Source organism: Myotis myotis, unplaced genomic scaffold (assembly GCF_014108235.1).
Source record: "Myotis myotis isolate mMyoMyo1 unplaced genomic scaffold, mMyoMyo1.p scaffold_m19_p_14, whole genome shotgun sequence".
Taxonomy (NCBI): domain Eukaryota; kingdom Metazoa; phylum Chordata; class Mammalia; order Chiroptera; family Vespertilionidae; genus Myotis; species Myotis myotis.
The window spans coordinates 19,174,172-19,193,434 of record NW_023416318.1 but is presented as its reverse complement, the minus strand read 5'-3'; the positions used below and the strand labels follow the sequence as shown (position 1 = coordinate 19,193,434).

The following is a 19,263-nucleotide window of genomic DNA, read 5'->3' as shown; positions in this document are numbered from 1 at the left end:
CTTTTCTTTAAATCAAACAGGTTGTTGCAGAAAACTAAATTGCTAAAATTAATATTTCTTGTTGACTAGATAAAGTAATTTTACTTTAGAAAAGTGATTTTACAAAAATTAAGATAGGATAAATTTGCATATCTCAGTTTCTTCATATGTGTTTCTATAATAAGAAAACTTCTCTTCCAAATGAATATTATGTTTTAAACATTGTACATTTGAAAAGTAAAGACTCTTTAAGTGACTGTTTGTGAGGCTAAATTTGGGTACTTATTTTTAGATACCCTAAACTTCAGAAACTGATTTCACAGAATAGCTACTTTTTACTCAGTTTCTTAAAAAAGTATTTTTAAAAGTCTCTGCATGTATAAAAATTAAATAATAGTGATTTCTTCTGTCATATTTGATATAGTCTTCTTTAAATAAATTTTTTACCACTTCACCAAAATTAAAATGCTAAATAGATAAGTTCACAAAGCCTATTTTGAATAAAGAGACAAAAAGTACATAGTATTTTTCCTAGTTTCTAAGGTGGATAAAGTCTGCACTCCCATTTACTTAAATGCGTTTATTGTTTGTGAGCCCAAAACATGTATAAACCCTTTCTTTTACCATATGTATATTTAAATAAGCAACACTTAATATCTTCTCCATGTGAAGTGAGATATTTCCTTAACACTAACACAAGTCAGTTCTCAGCCAAAGCAAATAGAAGAATGAATGCTTTGTTAATCATCCGTAACTAATGTGTGTATACACAGGGGGAAAAATCAAATCTGTTTTTGACAAGAACCTTTTGATGGAAGTTGCAAAAAAAAAAAAAAAAAGAAGGAGAAGGAGAAGAAGAAGGAGAAGAAGGAGAAGAAACTTTTAATATAGGCCAGGTCCTTCTAATTTATGAGTTTAAAAATTTTGTTTTTATTTTTTTAAGTACAGGAACTTGGTAACAAATCTAACAGTATAGAAGACCTTTTAATGAAAATCAACATTCTTCTGCCCCTTCCCTTCCTATCTCCAACCCTCTCCAAGAGGCAGCCTCTTTTAACTGCTCTAGATTCTCGTTCTTCTGGTGGTTGGTTCCTTCATGATTCTAGTTCTATAGTATATACTTGTACTCTATTTCAAATGTTGTCAACTTCAGACAACATTTATTGAATCTCCAGTTCAAATTGCACATTCCTGGCTAGCAGCATTTCAGAAATGCATATAGTCATTCCCTATCACTTTTTTTGATCCACATCCTTTCTTGATAGTTTCTCAAGGGATTAGTACATTTCCACCATTGTGCTCACCATTGATCCCACCACTTCAAAAATTTACTGTCAAGACCATCTCACCTGCTCTCTGATTCCTTTCCACTTTTTTTCCTTGTTAAAATCTATTCTACTACAGGCCTGTTGCAGGAAGATTCTTGCAAGAATAGGGCTTCCTTGGGCCTATTCCTGCAAGAATAGGGCTTCCTGAGACTGGAGCAAAGCAGAGAAGGGAGCGAAGCCCACCAAGGCAGGCTTCGCTCACTCCCTTCTCTGCTGCCTCGCTCCCTCGCTTCGCCCTTGGCTCTCCCTTCTCCGCCGGCTCCCCCTTCTCCGCCACTTCACTCCCTCCCTTCTCCACCGCCTTGGCTCCCTCCCTTCTCCACCACCTCCGCTCTCTCCCTTCTCCTCCGCTTCGCTCCCTTCCTTCTCTGCCGCCTCGGCTCCCTCCCTTCTCCACTGCCTCACTTCCTTCTCCGCAGCCTCGCTCCCTCCTGTGTCTGCCGCCTTGGCTCCCCCCCATCCCCGCCGTCTTGACTCCCTCCCGTCTCCCCTGCCTCAGCTCCGCTCCCGTCTCTTGCTACCTCCAATCCATTCCCTTCTCCGCCACTTGGCTCCCTTCTGCAGTGCTTGGCTTCCTTCTACACCAGGGGTGGGCAAACTTTTTGACTCGAGGGCCACAATGGGTTCTTAAACTGGACCGGAGGGCGGGAACAAAAGTATGGATGGAGTGTTTGTGTGAACTAATATAAATTCAAAGTAAACATCATTACATAAAAGGGTACGGTCTTTTTTTTTTTTTCGTTTTATTCATTTCAAACGGGCCGGATCCAGCCCGCGGGCCGTAGTTTGCCCACGGTTGTTCTACACTGTCTTCAGTCTTCGCTGGGTGCCTGTGTATGCAAATTAATCACCATCTTTGTTGGGTTAATTTGCATACTCTTCTGATTGGCTGGTGGATGTAGTGAAGGTACGGTCAATTAGCATCTTTGTCTTTTATTAGTGTAGATTCCCCTTTTTAGTATTAAAGTTTGGATGAGTCATAGATTCGGATTAGGGAAATCATATATTTTTCTTTTAAAAAATACGCAAAATTGCCCTAGCTGGTTTGGCTCAGTGGATACAGCGTCAGCCTGAGGACTGAAGAGTCCCAGGTTCGATTCTGGCCAAGGGCACATGCCTGGGTTTTGGGCTCAATCCCCAGTAGGGGGCATTCAGGAGGCAGCCAATCAATGATTTTCTCTCATCATTGCTGTTTCTCTCTCGCTCTCCCTCTCCCTTCCTCTCTAAAATATATATTTTTTAAATACCCAACATTTATTTTTAAAATATCTATGTAACCCCAAGTAATTATATTTCAAGTAATTATATTTCGTTTTAGTTTTTTCCCTGTGAGTCAATGGCCCTTGTAAGAAATTTGTTAGTTTTTGTTTTTTAACCCTTCCCCTAATAGATAATAGCTGGGCATAAGGATTGTGATTTAAAAAAAAAGAGAGAGAGAAAGAGCAGGCATGTTATAAATTTGACTTGATGGATTTCTAAGTGTTTAGCATTCTTCTCAAAGACTCTTAAAATAATGTAAATAAAAATAATAAATTCTGAAATGGCAATGTTTTTCACCCTTCTGCCCCTCTTGGCTAAGCTGGTCCTTTCTACTCTTTTCCCAACAAACCTCTTCAACATGATTCATATCCACTCTAATTTTTCCTAGGAGATAATTCCAATTTGAAATAGCAATCAGGATAAAAATTGAGCTTGGCATTTAACTTTAGGACTTTACTTTTACTATATCAATTACTTCTAGAGAGTCTAGTACTGACTTTAGTCCTTTTTAAACAGTTTGGGACACTTCTTGGAAATATGCATGGAACTGTGACCCTGCCTAAATCTTTCTTCGCAGCATTATATGAATTACCTATGTTAATTTCTGTTGCTCTAAAAAAGTCAATTGTAGCTCTGTGTTTAAGCCAGAAATCCTGCTTTCACAATACAGATATTAGGTTGTGGATCAAGACTAATAGGTTATCATCAAATTGGTTTTCCATTTGTCATAAAAGCTGTGGATAGAAAGACATTCTAGGATGTGAAATGCTTTGCCTTTTGAGGTAGCCTTAACTGTACTCTGAGGATAGCTCCTTTCTTTGTTTCTGTGGTCAGGATTTACTATTATTCTGTCTTATCAAGTATCAAAGAATAAACATGGTTCTATGTTAATTTCCTGATTCAGCCCCTGGACTAATTGAGTTTTTCCCTTTACAGAATGTATCATACAATGTATAACTTTTTTTTTTTTTTTTACTTTATTTAACTAGATGCCTGGTGCACGAGATTTGTGCACGCAGGGCGGGAGGGGATCCTCTCAGCCCAGTCTGCACCCTCTCCCAGTCTGGGACCCCTCAGGGGGTAGCCAGAAGTCAGACATCCCTCTTGCAATCTAGCCTTCTTGCAGTCTGGGACTCCTCACTCCTTACCACCCGCCTGCAGTGGAGGCGGGAGAGGCTCCCACCACCACTGCTGCACTTGCCAGCTGTGAGCCCGGCTTCTAGCTGAGCAGTGCTCCCCCTGTGGGAGTGCACTGACCACCAGGGGGCAGCTCCTGCGTTGAGCGTCTGTCCCCTGGTGGTCAGTGCGTGTCATAGCAACCGTTCATTCTGCCTTTCGGTCAGTTTGCATATTACTCTTTTATTATATAGGATATTTATAAAATATACTAGAGGCCCAGTGCACGAATTCGTACGCCTTGAAAGGAACTGTGGACTATGAGGTTGTGGTGGGCACAGGGGTATGTCTCGGCCCATCCTCCGCGCCTCCGCCCTGCTCCTCCCACTGCAGCCCCTGGTACCCTGTCTGTCAGCAGACCCACTCCCGCTGCTGCCACTCACACCTGCTGACAGCGTGGAGCGATGGGGCCGGTGCCAGCAGCGTGTGTGAGCGGGGCTTGGCACTGTCAGCAGTGTGAGCAGCGGCTGCTGCCCCAATTGCCCCTCAGGAGCAGGGGGAGGTGGAGAAGCCCTCGGGTGATCGGGGCTGGCAGCTGCCGCTCACACCCACTGACAGCATCAAGCGATGGAGGCTGGCGCCAGGTGCCGGCAGCGGGTGTAAGCGGTAGCTCCAGCACCGGCTATGGGTGCGAGTGGGGCTATCGCCGGCAGCAGGTGTGAGTGGCAACTCCAGCACTGGCTGCCCTGACTGCCCCTCAGAAGCAGGGGGAGGTGGAGAATCCCTGAGGGGCAATAAGGGCCGGCAGCTGCCACTCATACCCGCTGACGGTGCCAAGTGATCGGGGCTGGCGCTGGGTGCCGGCAGTGGGTGTGAGTGCCTAGTGGGACCGTGGCACGTGGGAGCAAAGAATTTTCAGTAACCACCAGAGGATCGCCGTAATGACAGTGACTGGCAGCCCGCTTTGGTATGGTGCCCCTGCTCACCTGCTCTACCATTCTGCTGTGGCCAATGTGCGCCATGTTCCGTGCTCTGCCGCCTGCTGCCGACACCCGCCATGTTCTGCGCACACCCCCTGGTGGTCAGCACACATCACAGCAACTGGTTGTTCCACTGTTCGGTCTATTTGCATATTAGGGTTATATATATATATATATATATATATATATATATATATATATATATGTTTTCATAGCATTATACTGTTTTCTAAGGAACCACTGTAATTCCTGATTTTAAAGGAAGAAATAAAATTTTTGTTTTCTGTGTTTCCATGTCTTTAGACTGTCAGTATATATTGACATTTTAAACAGGAAAGAACTGACCAAACCTACTAAAAATATTGTAATTTTCTTATTGAAATGCCATGACCATAGGAGATTTTCTTTCCTATATTTTTATGTATAGGGAATTTTTTTCCTTTTAAAATAAAACAACTACTTCAAAAATAGCAAAATAAGAATTTGTTTCAAGAAAATTTGTTTAATATATATTTTATTGATTTTTTACAGAGAGGAAGGGAAAGGGACAGAGAGTTAGAAACATCAATGAGAGAGAAACATCGATCAGCTGCCTCCTGCACACCTCCCACTGGGGATGTGCCCACAACCAAGGTACATGCCCTTGACTGGAATCGAACCAGGGACCCTTCAGTCCACAGGCCGACGCTCTATCCACTGAGCCAAACCGGTCAGGGTTGTTTCAAGAAATTTTAAGCTTACACCTACTTTATGTCTCACAAATTTGAAGTTTATTTTTCAAAATAAGAGGCAGTAATAATTATGCAATGATCATGAAATTTGAATTCTGACACTGAAGCTACCTGTGCCATTACTATGAACCTAAAAGCTATCCAGTTCTAAAAATAAATAAATACTAAATGTCTGTTTCATTTTTTAAAAAATCTTAGATAATATTATCTTTCAAAAAGTTTAGCATAAACTTGAATTTTATTCTTAAATTATTTATTGTATTCAGCTTTCATTAGAAAATAGGAAGTAAAAATTTTCCCACTTTGTTGTTGTTGTTAATCCTCACCTGAGAATACCCCACCCCCTTTTTTTAAGCAAGTGGAAGGGAAGGGGAGGGACAGAGAGAACATTGATGTGAGACACATAGATTGGTTGCTTCCTGCACATGCCCTAACCTGACTGGGGACTGGGGATCTGAGGTATGTGCCCTTGACCAGAATTGAACCCATGGGCTAACACTCTTAACCACTGAACCAAACTGGCTAGGGCAAGTTTCCCACTTTTTTGTTATTAGCTCTTAAAATTAATTTTTTATATGAAAAGTAATAGATGGCTAAAGTTTTTTAAAGAAACTAATAGAATAAAAAGTAATTCTATCAACCTACTTTGTTTATATTTTCTTTTCCTCAGAGAACTTACTATTAGGTCCCTATGTATATCTCCAGATATATACATATCACCTTTTAATACACAGTAAGAGCAGAATAATAATATTTGATCTCTTGTTCTTTTCATTTAAGCATATACATTGATAGTTTTCAAGTATATAAGACATGCACTGTAAAATTTTTACTATATCATTTTTCCCCACATAAAACTTAACTATTTTTCCTAGAGTTTTTAAATGTAAAGTTTTAATTACAAATGAATCATGGGTTTTATTCAGAATTTCAATGCAGTTTAATACTTGAATTTTATAGCACCTACCATTTACAAAGCATTTTCATGCATTTCATGTTATTTGATACTCTTAAAACCCTGTAAATAAAACCCAATAATTGCGTGATTTGTTATGGGTTTAATGAAGTTCAAATTTTTATCTTTCTTGAACACCTCTTTTCATGACTTCTAACTTTATTCTAATTTGTACGCACAGGCAGAGGCAGATCTTTTCCTTTGTCTTCTAAGTTCTCCACCCTTCCAAAACACACACACTTTTTAAAAAAACCTAATGAATAGAGGTACACTGCTTTTATCTTCCCTAGCTCCTGTGATACTTTGGAGTCCTGTAAAAGGATGCTATTCTCTTCTTAGAAATCCTATCTAATAATAGAGAAACATGGGAATTAACCATAACTTCGCTACCCTTCCCATTGGCTAATCAGCGAGATATGCAAATTAACTGCCAGCCAAGATGGCGGCCAGCAGCCAGGCAGCTGAAGCGAACATGAGGCTTGCTTGCTCCAGTGATGGAGGAAGCCAAGGTTCCCCGCCTGCTGCAGCCCAGCTCTGAGCTCTGGATGCAACAATGTTGCAATTATAGAACCTAAACAAACCCCAGGTACCTGCTTTCAGCCGCCAGCGGGCTCAGAGCTTAGAGCTCCAGTGATGGCAACAGAGTTTCAATTATAGAATCTAAACAAACCCAGATATCTGCTTTCATCCGGCAACGGCCTCAGAGCTGGAGCCGGCTCTCAGCTCCAGTGACAGCTATAGAAGATAAATAAATCCCAGAATAAAAAAGAAAAAAAAAGAAAAAAGGAGAGGCTGGGAGCTTCAGTTGCCCACCAGCCTGAAAACAGCCCTCAGCCCCTCACCCAGACTGGCCAGGCACCCCAGTGGGGATCCCCACCCTGAAGGGGGTGTGACCAGCTGCAGACAGCCCTCAGCCCCTCACCCAGACTGGCCAGGCACTCCAGTGGGGCCCCCCACCCTGAAGGGGGTATGACCAGCTGCAAACAGCCATCAGCCTGTCATCCAGGCTGGCCAGGCACCCAATGGGGACCCCCCACCCTGAAGGGGGTATGACTAGCTGCAAACAGACATCAGCCCCTCATCCAGGCTGGCCAGGTACCCAAGCGGGACCCCCACCCTGATCCGGGACACCCTTCAGGGAAACCAGCCAGCCCCCACCCATGCACCAGGCCTCTATCCTATATAGTAAACGGGTAATATGCAAACTGACCCTAACAGCAGAAGGACTGGGAATGACTGATCACTATGACACACACTGACCACCAGGGGGCAGACGCTCAATGCAGAAGCTGCCCTCTGGTGGTCAGAGCGCTCTCACATGGGAGGAGCTCTGCTCAGCCACAAGCCAGGCTGATGGCTGCCAGTACAGCGGTGGTGGTGGGAGCCTCTCCTGCCCCCTCAGCAGTGCTAAGGATGTCCGACTGCAGTTTAGGCCTGCTCCCCGCTGGCAAATGGACATCCCCCGAGGGCTGCCGGGCTGCCAGAGGGATGTCTGATTGCCATCTTAGGCCCAATCCCCTGGAGAGTGGGCCTAAGCCAGCAGGTGGTCATCCCCTGAGGGGTCCCAGACTGCGAGAGGGCACAGACCAGGCTGAGGGACCCCCCTCCTCCCCCGAGTGCACAAATTTTTGTGCACCGGGCCTCTAGTATATAAATATTTAGGAAAACCTAACTAAATAATCATTCTTTTTTTTGTCCTATGCAAAAACATATTCTGATTGCTAAAATATGAACATGTAAACATCATATACAAGTCTTTGTTTTTTATTTTTTTTAAATCCTCACCTGAGGATATTTTTACATTGATTTTTTTAAAATATATTTTATTGATTTTTTACAGAGAGGAAGGGAGAGAGATAGAGAGTCAGAAACATCGATGAGAGAGAAACATCGACCAGCCGCCTCCTGCACATCCCCCGCCGGGGATGTGCCCGCAACCCAGGTACATGCCCTTGACCGGAATTGAACCTGGGACCTTTCAGTCCGCAGGCCGACGCTATATCCACTGAGCCAAACTGGTTTCGGCTACATTGATTTTTAAAGAGAATGCAAGAGAAAGGAAAAGACAGAGAGAAATATCAATGTGAGAGAAACACATCGATTGGTTGCCTCCTGCACGAGCCCTGACCAGGGCCCAGGCTGAGGAGGAGCCTGCAACCAAGGTATGTGTCTTTGACCAGAATTGAACCTGGAACCCTTTGGTCCACTGAGGGACCGTGCTCTATCCACTGAGCCAGACCGGCTAGGGCTTTTGTTTGTTTGTTTATTTATTTTTAATTGTTTAAAGAATTAGATACAGTATTATATATGTCTCTTTTTTCCCCCCATTGACCTCTCCCTGGCCACCCCCACCCCCCAGCACATGCCCTCACCCCCTAGTGTCTGTGTCTATTAGTTATGCTTATATGCATGCATACAAGTCCTTTGGTTGATCTCTTACCACCCCGCCACCTTCCCACTGAAGTTTGACAGTCTGATGTTTCTCTGTCTCTGTATTTATTTTGTTCATCAGTTTATGTTGTTCATTATATTCCACAGATGAGTGAGATCATGTGATATTTATCTTTCTCTGATTGGCTTATTTCGCTTAGCATAATGCTCTCCAGATCTATCCATGCTGTTGAGAATGGTTAAGAGTCCTTTCTTTTTTACAGCAGCGTAGTATTCCATTGTGTAGATGTACCACAGTTTTCTAATCTACTCATCTACTGATGAGCATTTAGGCTGTTTCCAAATCTTAGCTATTGTAAATTGTGCTGCTATGAAAATAGGGGTGCATATGTCCTTTCTCATTGGTGTTTCTGGTTTCTTGGAATATATTCCTAGAAGTGGGATTGCTGGGTCAAATGGGAGTTCCACTTTTAATTTTTTGATGAAACTCCATACTTTTTTTTTTGCATTGGCTGCACCAGCCTGCACTCTACCAGTATAGTACATGAGGGTTCCTTTTTCTCCACATCCTCGCCAGCACTTGTCATTTGTTGATTTGTTGATGATAGCCATTCTGACAGGTGTGAGATGGTACCTCATTGTCATTTTGATTTGCATCTCTCTGATGTTTTCTTATGTCACTTGGCCTTCTGTATGTCCACTTTCGAAAGGTGTCTATTTAAGTCCTTTGCTCATTTTTTGATTGGATTGTTTATCTTCTTTTTGTTAAGATGTATGAGTTCTCTATAAGTTTTGGAGATTAAGCCCTTATCGAATATAGCATTGGAAAATATGTTCTCCCATGCAGTGGGCTTTCTTGTTTTGTTGGTGGTTTCTTTTACTGTGCAGAAGCTTTTTATTTTGATGTAGTCCCATTTGTTTATTTTCTCCTTAGTATCCATTGCCCTAGGAGTTGTATCAGTAAAAATATTGCTACGACATATGTCTGATATTTTTTTTATTTTTTTATTGACTTTTGGAAAGAGAGGAAGGGAGAGAGAGAGATGGAGAGAAACATCTCTGTGAGAGCAAACATCCATCAACCACTACCTGCACTATCGAGCCTGCAACCCCAGCATGTTTTCTGACCAGGAATCGAACTGGCAACCCTTTGGTGTATGGGATGACACCCAACCAACTGAGCCACACTGGCCAGAGCAAATTTTTGTTTATTTTTAAAAGAAGTGTTCAGCCCTAGCTGGTTTGGCTCAGTGGCTAGAGCATCAACCTCTGCGGACTGAAGGGTCCCAGGTTCGATTCCAGTCAAGGGCACATACCCAGGTTGCGGGATCTATCCCCAGTGGGCGGGGGGGGGGGAGGGGGCATGCAGGAGATGGCCGATCAATGATTCTCTTTCATCATTGATGTTTCTATCTCTCTCTCCCTCTTTCTTCCTCTCTGAAATCAATAAAAATATATTTGGGGGGGAAAAGTGTTCAGATACTGCTTATAATTCTTCTGTCTCTTAGCTATACATGGCTTTTCTCTGTCAGATCACTTTGCGTGCAGTAACTTGGTGATAGTTGTTGTTGCTCATGTTATAATTTGAGCACCAATAGCTTACTGGGCACCACACCAGAAACATCCCAGCCCTACGGACACAGTTTGATTGGCAGAAAACTAAATTCCCATAGAATAAAAATGATTGCATAAAAGCAAAAAGAACCAAATTGACATTTTTATCAATAGTTAACCTGAAATAACCCTTGCTAGATAATGTAAAAGTAAAAGTCTGAGATTTTAGTTTCCCAGATACTACCTTTTAGGGTACTTAGCCTTGCTGATATATTAATGAATAAACAAAAGTATGTCTGCTAAGTGTGCTGCTACCGATATAAAGGGCCAACTAAGTTCATTTCATTTAACTTCAACACAACTCCTTTTGCTTACAGGCAAACCTCTTTTGCCTTTTTAATAGTGGTTGGAGGATACGTACATATGAACTCTTTTTTGTCCTGCCATCTCCTTACAAAAACAAAACCAAAAACCACTGCAGTGATAGAACTGATGATATGTCTTGATAAACTTACAGCATTTTAAAGTTTCTAGGCCTAAGTTTCCTTAGTCATCTGTAAACAGTGATAATAGCACCAGCCCTACCTATTTAACAAGATGTTAGTTAAGATCAAATAAATAATGATCCCAAAGTAGTTCACTAAACAAATGGTAAAAATAGTCAGTACTTTTATGTGCTATTTTATCAAATGCTGTGAAAACATCAATATTTTTTTCTGTAGTGTTTGGAATACATGGAAATAAAGAAAAAGATGTAAATGAAATTGAAAGCAATTACTTGTTTCATAGAATAATAGATTTCTGTGAAAATCTCGCCTGTTCTTTCTCTGCAGTTTGCCAGGTGCAGTCAGTTGTCTTTTCAGAGGCATTTTAGTGTAGTGGGTGTAGTAGTTAAGACTTGGACATTCTTAGCTGTGTAGTCCTGGGAAAATTGATAAACCTCAGTTTACTTATCTCTAAAATGTGAATAATGCTAGCCAACATATAAGCCTATGTAGTCAACACTACAAAAAGCATTAACATTTGTTTAGAACAGTGCTCAACACATGGTATGTTGTCATTATAGTTAGTTGTGCTGTTAATGATTTGACTTAAGCAGCAGCTAGAATTATAGAAATCTATGATGTAAGAAATGTTTAACGATTTCAACTACAGGAAAAGATCCCAAGCAGTGTGATATCACATGGTCTCTCTAGTCCTATATATGAGAAATAGTCTTCAAGCTTTCATATTATTATTCTTTAAAGAAAAGAACTCTACATGTGATTAGGATTAGTGAGATTATGCATTTTTTATAGAGAACTGTATAGTAGGTATACCACACAAACCATGTGTTATCTATAATTGCTTATTGAAAAAGTTCCCTAAAACCAGATAAAGTATTTATTTGAAATGATAGTAATTTGAGGTGTTGATTCTTGCATTTTAACAATATTTGCTGAATTTTAGCTGAAACATTAGTTGCTGTTACCTCTTTTCTTGCACTATATTATAGAAAAGTATGCCTTAACTGTATGTGATTGTTCAGCTTTAAATTTTAATGGTTAATTATGACTTTTCAACTTCAGAAAGTTTAAGACATTTTTATCACCCTGGAGCTAAAAAGCACTTTAAGAAATCACCTGCCTATCTTTCTGCTCTTAGGCAAGGCTGTACCTAAAACATCACAGAAAGCTATGGTAATTATCTATATGGTTTGTTTGGTTTTTTTTTTAATCTGAAGAAAGAAGGTCCTGCAACTTGCCCTGAAGCAAGCTCAACACTACAAAAATATTTAAGTATTTAATTATACTGGAAGCTATGAAGACCTATATACCTCTTTACCCTCACGTTACATACTCTTTTCGTTACCTGGGGGGGCCAATAACTTTTATTTTATTAAAACATATTTTTAGTGGTTTCAGAGAGGAATGAAGAGGGAGGGAGGGAGGGAGGGAGGGAGGGAGAGAGAGAGAGAGAGAGAGAGAGAGAGAGAGAGAGAGAGAGAGAGAGAGAAACATCCATGATGAGTGAGAATCATTGATTGGCTGCCTCCTGCATGACCCCTACTGGGGATCGAGCCTGCAATCTGGGCATGTTCCCTGACCCCCCGAAATCGAACCGTGACCACCTGGTTTATAGGTTAATGCTCAACCACTGAGCCATGCTAGCTGGGCTGCTGGCCAATAACTTTTTAAAAAACATCTAATCTACTTGGTTCAAAAGCAAGTAAACATTTGTGAAAACTGTGTTCCATGGCACTGGAACCTGGAAGTGCAGGAAAAGAAGTATGTATTCGTTCTAACAATGGTATTTAATTGTACCCTTCAGATAGGTTTGGAGTAGGCCATATGAGCGGCTAAAATAATTACATAAAGAAGGAGATGAAACATTCTGCATGGCCCTATGCCTCCTTTAGAAACAAGCACATTCAAATTCAGGTATTATATATACCAGATTAAAAGTTCTCATGTGGTAAGAATACAGAAGTGCTATTTCATCACATATAGGCAAAAACATACTACCTATAACTTCTAAAAACTGAAGTATTTTTAAAATACTTTTTGTGTATTTTTTAAAACAATTTTAAAGTCTTTTATTTTAAATTCAGTGTAAACAAGTATATAATCTTAAACCATAAATTCAGGTGTGTGTTTTTGTGTGTGTTTTTTAGTTCAAATGATGTGAAACCTTTTGTTCTATTCAAAGGCCTCTATGTCTTTGAATTACAGTAACTTCTCCTTTGCTCGTTACCCTGTAACTAGTGAGACTGTTACAGAGTGACTGTAATGTATGTACTGTATTATAATACTTCCATAAATTAGGAAAGCCCTTTATGCTTTTCAAAGCCTTGTTGTCTCTCATATAAGGAGCCACAGTATTAGAGTTCTGCTTTGTTTCAGAGAGGAAGGCCATCCTGCAGCATAAAGACTAGACAATGTACACGCCACACACTGCCTCTCCCCTACAGCCTGGAGAGGATTTGGGGCAGAAGAGGTGGGACTAGACTTTTTGGTAGTGTCACACTGAAGCAGACTGGATAAGAAAGGTCAGCTGTTGTTTCTTTTATCCTCAAACTGATGGAAGTTTAAGCAAAAGCAATTAACCATGCCATAACATTCAAACAGAAGTATGTCAAAATGTAGTACTTACTGATGAGTTATAGGATAGGTAAATTATTTTTACTTACTACTTAAAACTTGTGTCTTTTCCAAATTTTCCTCAAAATGCTCTGCTTGTTTTTAATCAGAAAAACAGCCCTGGGTTATCAGTTTTTAGAAAGAGAAAAGTAAAAAAGGAGCAGGCTAGGTCCATGGCAGGACAGATCTGAGAGGCTAAAGACAAATGGGTACCAAGACTTGTTATGCAAGAGAAAGAAAAAACAAAAACAGGCTTCTCTGCAGAATGCTGGCTGTGGAGTATGCTTCTGTCATATGGTGGTACTTCTTTAGTGCACGGATCCAGTGCTGCATTGCTTTTTATGCCATCTCAGTTCTCATGATGTGGCTGTTGTGGAATTACTGCGTTTTACCACAACTTCATATTGTTTTTGTGCTTTTACTGTCTTCAAATTTGGGCAACACAACTGCAGTGTAACCGTCAGTGGAGGCTTCTCTTGAAGAACAGAAGGCTATGGAGAATATTTCATTCACTTCTATCAGCCATCCTTGAACACAGCTAGATATGGTATATTCTTTCCCATCTGAGCAGTAAATCTTACACAGAAGTGCAAGTTCTGTTAGAAACTGTGCCCCCTATTTAAATTTCCCAGAGACCCTGTTTTGAAGTCTGCTACAGTTGGTACTGATTTGATAGGAAATGCTTTTGTTTTTCCACTTCGAAGAACTGGATGAGATTCTGCCAATGTGATGACACATATTCGGTTGAAATGCTGTAGTATATAGTGGTCCTCACAGGGTTTTCCTTTGACGTCCACTTTGTACCAGCAAATGAAGATATGATCCACAAGTGATGGCACCACGGACTCCATGGCCACCTGTTCGGTAGCTATGGTGACCTGGGGCACCGCTACCTATGCCCTCAGAGACCCAAGCACTTCCTCTCAATAGTTTTTATGTTAGTCATGTGTATCTCATAATTGGATGTCCCTTCTCCTTTTTGTAGTGATGGCAGTGGTGATATTTGAATTTTGAAGCCATAGGGATGATACTTTAACCCTAGATTGTCTTAATGTATTCTGGTGTCCCTGAAAAATGTCATTTACCTTATGTTTTAAAAATGGTATAGTCTGCCTCTGGTGATAGATAAAGCAGATTTCCTATCTTTTATTTTTCTTTAATGTCATTTTAATACCAAATCTGTAGTGACTCTTTAAAGAATGTTAATAACAGATTTTTGTTTTTAATGGTTTGAGGATGGTATTTCAGCTGCATTGTATATAAAAACACAGGTCTGTTTCCTGCAATTGCTGGTTAAGACATGTTAAAGACCATCTGATTGTGTTTTATATTTGACTAGAAGCCTGATGCACGAAATTTGTGCAAGAGTAGGCCTTCCTTCCCCCAGCTGCTGGCACCGGCTTCCCTTTGTCACCCAGGACCCGGGCTTCCCGGCAGGCACCCGGGACCTGGCAGGCACCTGGGACCCAGGCTTCCGGAAGGATGGGAGGCTTTATTCAGAAGGATGGGAGGGCGTCTGAAAGGATGTCCAGTCTAATTAGCATAATATGCTTTTATTATTATAGATAATTTTCCATAGTCTATCTATATGCACTGTCTCTTGCAAAAATTCTTAGGTATAGTAGTTGTGATGTGACTTAAACCAAGATAATAATTTGTTAATCTTAGGGGTTTTATTTTGCTGTCTTTAGTAGATAATGGTGGCCACTGAAACAGTTAAAGGTATTTCTTTGCAACTTTACTACCAAGTTATAGAGAAATGACCACATTCTGTCACATACAGATATTTTTTAAATGAGAATTCTTTAGCATGCCGAACCAAAGCAGTATATAACAATCTGTTCTGTAAGGTCCAAGAAGGAAGCTTTGAGCTCTTCATTGAGGCATTCCAACCATCACCTTACATGAAAGGTTCAGTAAAACTATATACACAACATTCATAAGGCAAGATTCAGTTACCTTTGCACTCAGCATCAGGCAACCAGAAGTGCTCCCAAACCAATGGCAGGGTATAGGACTGGTAAAGGATCAACTCTGGGGACCATCTCTAAATGTAAAGGCTATGTACTTTGCTGGATTTTTATAACCTATTTATTCAAGGGTAGAAAATAACTATAAAGTATTTATCTAATTTACAAATCCTAACATTTAATTTTAATAATGAAAGCCCATTTCTAACATTCATCTTGTTAACTAGCAAGCTGTTCATTTTACCAACAAACCCCATTTCTGATATTTATTGTGAAAATTAGCAATGTCTCAAGTGTTGATCACAATTTGAAGAAAATAAGTGCTTGTGGTTACTGCCTCTAGAGCAGCGGTTATCAACCTGTGGGTCGCGACCCCTTTGGTGGTTGAACAACCCTTTCACAGGGGTCGCCTAAGACCATCCTGCATATCAGATATTTACATTATGATTCATAACAGTAGCAACATTACAGTTATGAAGTAGCAACGAAAATAATTTTATAGTTGGGTCACAACATGAGGAACTGTATTTAAAGGGCCAGAAAGTTGAGAACCACTGCTCTAGAGGGTAGCTGTCTGATACAGTGCTCCCCTTCATGTGGTTTCTCAGCTAGGACATTTGCCCCTGAAGTTGAAGTTTAACTAAACTAACTTAGGAATTCATACCTATCACACCATCTATTCTGGTTGGATTACAGACATCATAACAGGAATGTTGTTAAATATTTAAAAGAGAAGACATATTATTATACATGTCACTTTTAAAATATATATATATATATATATTTTATTGATTTCTTACAGAAAGGAAGGGAGAGAAACAGAGAGTCAGAAACATCGATGAGAGAGAAACATCGATCAGCTGCCTCCTGCACACCCCCTACTGGGGATGTGCCTGCAACCAAGGTACATGCCCTTGACCGGAATCGAACCTGGGACCGTTCAGTCTGCAGGCCGACGCTCTATCCACTGAGCCAAACCGGCTACGGCTTGATAGTTTTAATGCTAAAGAAATATCCTCATAATAGACTATAATTATTTCTGTTCCCACCAAAGTGATTGAAATGCCTATTTTCTATACCCTGACCAACACTAGATATTACTGGATTTTTTAATTGTCACTATGATTAGTGATAAAGAAGATGAAGAGTTTTCTGAGCTTCTAAGCAGTGGGGGAGAAATCACAGAAGAAAATATACATAGATTTATCTACATAAAAATCAAAACCAATATATATGCATATATATTTAAAAATCATAGTAAGCCCTGGCCAGTTTGCTCAGTTGGTTGGAGCATTGTCCCTTACACCAAAAATATTTCGGGTCCATTTCCTGGTTGGGGTGCGGATGGGAGGATGGGAGGCAACTGATCGATGTTTCTTTCTCACATTTATCTCTCTTTCTCTTCCTCCCTCCTCTTTTTCTCTCTCCCTTCTTCTCTCTCTAATAAATCAATGGAAACAAAAGCATTGAGGATTAACAACAACAAAAAGATGTTCATTGTAGCATGAGTTCTAAATGACAAATGTGAAGTGACTTGAATGTTCATTAATGGGGAATACTTTATGTAAATTTGTGCTGTAACCATATTTCAGAATGATATGCAACTGCTAAAATTTAGGTTTACAGGGTTATAATTTTAAGCTTAAAAACATAAGATTTTACAAATAGTAAGCTATTTTTAAAAAACGAGAAAATATGTCAAATATTAACAGTGGTTTCAGCTAGTGAGTAAAGTTTTGAGTTCTTTTTTATACTACCCTATGTATTTATAATTTTGTTTAATGATTTTTTTCTTATAAGAAAACAAGATATCTCATTAAAAAAAAGATGATCACCCTCATAGAGTTATGGGAGATGAAATCTAAGTGTGTATGAGCCTACAGAAAGGGCAACAAGTCCAGAGAGTATAGCAGTGGTCTGTTCACAGATGATGCTTGAATTTAGGAAAAAGTGGCATTGAAGATAGAAAATTGCTTTCCAGATTCTGGAGAGATTTAGCAGTTAGAGCAAACTTAGTTTGGTGAGTCCTGGGATTGGGAGGCTTGATGGAATGTGGTACAATTCACCAAGGAGAAAACTAAGGGGAGAAATAGCACAAGGAATATAGAGATGAGTTCAGTTTGGCTATGTTGAATTAAGATAAATAGTGGGCACTGAATGCTTTGATCTGGAAGTCAGGAGTAGGTCTGTCTAGTTATGAAGATTTGAGAGTCATTATCAGCATACACATTCAAATCCTGGCCATGAATGATATAACCCTCAGGTATCAGATCTTTAACAGATTACCTTATTTCCCTTAGAACATCTACTGAAAACTAATGGAAAATTCTGGTAGTGTAGTTCCTAGTTAAGGTTAACATATATATATTAGTATGAATAAGCTTTTAGGGTTTTAGGAGTAGGGGTTGATATAACTGCTCTTTAGCAACTTTGTAGTAGACTTAACTTGAGGGTGGGTCACTGTAATAACTTTTTTTTTTTTATGGACAACTTACAACTGGTTTAGACCTTTGATTTGAATACTTTAACTTGTATTTTTATATATATCTGGAATTTCCCTCTATTTGAGAAGGTTGCAGTTTTTTATTTGGATTTTTTAGAGAGATGTTAGATTTCATTCTAAAATCAATATATTTTTATAAATGTTTTTGAGTACATATTTAAACATATTTTTAAATTCTTTCAGTTCACATTTGTGCTATCGAATTCTTCCATCCAACCATCTAAGTTGGTTATTTTAGCTGACATGTTTTCTAATTAAGTCTTTGTGGTTGAGAGAACTCCCTGTGACATGTCTGCTTTAGCAGTTAATTGCTCCATGGACTCCAAATTAAATTCTGTAGTATTCCAGTTTGGTCTGTTGATGAAGCAATGATCTTTTCAGCACGGCCTGAGAAATGAAGGTCTTGTGACAGCTCAAAGGACCAGCATCACAGTTTTGGAAAAGTTAGTTTGATTTTTAGATTGACTTTTTCTCATTTGAAAATAAAGTTTGTGTTATCACAGAGTTAAATGAGAGAATACCAGGCACATAATAGGCTCTGAATAACTATTTTAAAGAATAAATAAAGCAAAATTATTGGCCTTGATACTGTGGTATGTACCAAGTTGTTGTTATTATTTTTTAGAAATAACAAGGTATTGGGCATCTTTAGGTTAAATTTGATTGAACAGTACCAGGAAACAAATATGATAACTTTCTGTTAAGGATGGTATAAAGTGTTTTTGCATTAGGGTCACAGGTTCGATTAAGAAACTTTTAAAAGGTCCCTTCTAACTCCACTTTATCTTATTTGACCATTTTGGTTCTTGAGTCAATAGAAACAATGGTTATATACACAGATACTTGGGTGTGTTAGTTTTTCACTGTGAAATAATTCACATAGTCATAAAATAGAGGGTAAGATCTAATAACTAAGACTTTTAAACATTAATGTGGTCACATAACTTTATAATGCTGTTTAGAATTCTGTCTGCTTGTTACTTCATTTCTTGGTTGCCTTGATTCAGTTGTACAGAATCAGAATGTAGAGTTCTAATGGACAAGAATGAACAGAATCAGGCATTAGACCAGCCGTGGGCAAACTACGGCCCGCGGGCGGATCCGGCCCGTTTGAAATGAATAAAACTAAAAAAAAAAAGACCGTACCCTTTTATGTAATGATGTTTACTTTGAATTTATATTAGTTCACACAAACACTCCATCCATGCTTTTGTTCCGGCCCTCCGGTCCAGTTTAAGAACCCATTGTGGCCCTCGAGTCAAAAAGTTTGCCCACCCCTGCATTAGACTGTGAGTCTCTAGACTGGCATGTGCTGCAAGCATTGATTTATCATCATCTGTTTATGGCAGCACTAAGACATAGCATCTAAACAGACAA

The 19,263-nt window shown here is 39.8% G+C and overlaps 1 protein-coding gene and 1 pseudogene across 9 annotated transcripts in view; one reads left to right on the top strand and one right to left on the bottom strand.

Moving 5' to 3' along the window:
* The window catches only part of EHBP1 (EH domain binding protein 1), a 324,049-nt gene that overhangs the window by 85,429 nt on the left and 219,357 nt on the right, over positions 1 to 19,263 (top strand). The window lies entirely within an intron of this gene.
* On the bottom strand, positions 13,770 to 18,131 carry LOC118669370 (annotated as a pseudogene).